The following is a 1,038-nucleotide window of genomic DNA, read 5'->3' on the forward strand; positions in this document are numbered from 1 at the left end:
ATTTGGGGCAGGCGTGTGCGGCATGGTAGTTTGCCACAGCTGGTGCATGATGGGGCAGGAAGGCTGCGAGCAAGGGCCCTGCGCTGTGGCCATGGAACACCTGAGCACAACTCTCGGGGTCAGCCCCAGAGAGTGATCGTAGCCATACACGCAGACAAACCAGAGAGCGGATATGCAAGGGACCAGCTCAATGTCCCAGCATGGGCATCCTGTTCACCAAGATATGGAAGCTCTTCAACCACCAGGAGCAACAAGTAATCACTGTTGGCCTGGATAATGCAGGGAAAAAGTCAATTCTCAATGAATGAACATGTACACATATCCCCTACAAAAGGAAGTAATGTGGAAGAAATAGTGGTGAATACTCGATTTCTAATATGGAATATTAGAAGACAAGAATCTCTTCTATCTTCTTGGAATAAGTGATATATTAAATACTGAGTTTGTACTAGCTGTTGTGAGAGAATTTTTGTGACCAGAGAAGAACTGGATAGGATGTTCGCACATGAGGACCTGAAAAACGCAGGTTTGCTAGTTTTTGCAAAGAAACAAGATGTGGAAGAGTACACGACCGTAGCTGAAATCTCTCAGTATCTAAAACTAACCTAACTTCGGTTAAAGACCATGAGTGGCACACAGAGGCCTGCTGCGTTCCTACTGGGGAAGGTCTTTGTCAATGATTGAGATGTATTATGTCCAGGCTCCGGATCAGATGACCACTGAGTACCTCTTTAGAAAGACACTACAATATAACTACCCTTATCTTTCATTCCCCTGGTAGTGCATTCTTACCAAATTGTGCATCTCATTAATCAGAGCATTTGTGCCATCACAAAGACAAATAACACAATTTAGTCAGCTGCAATTCCGAGGTTCAAACACAATATACTTGCTCAGCAGAGCAGAGTGGTCTTATAAACTGTGATTATTTGTATCTTTTTTTCTGTTCAATCCGCAAACTGATATGTATTATTCAGTAACTATTAAAGAGAGAAGACATTTTTTAAATCTATTTGTAACCCAAATTAATTGAGTTGT

General features: G+C 42.2%; 1 pseudogene; it reads left to right on the top strand.

Moving 5' to 3' along the window:
- The first annotated feature begins 200 nt into the window (after positions 1–200).
- Positions 201–716, top strand: LOC146823129 (ADP-ribosylation factor-like protein 5A pseudogene; annotated as a pseudogene).
- The last annotated feature ends 322 nt before the right edge of the window (positions 717–1,038 follow it).

Source organism: Triturus cristatus, chromosome 5_2, assembly GCF_964204655.1.
Source record: "Triturus cristatus chromosome 5_2, aTriCri1.1, whole genome shotgun sequence".
NCBI lineage: Eukaryota > Metazoa > Chordata > Amphibia > Caudata > Salamandridae > Triturus > Triturus cristatus.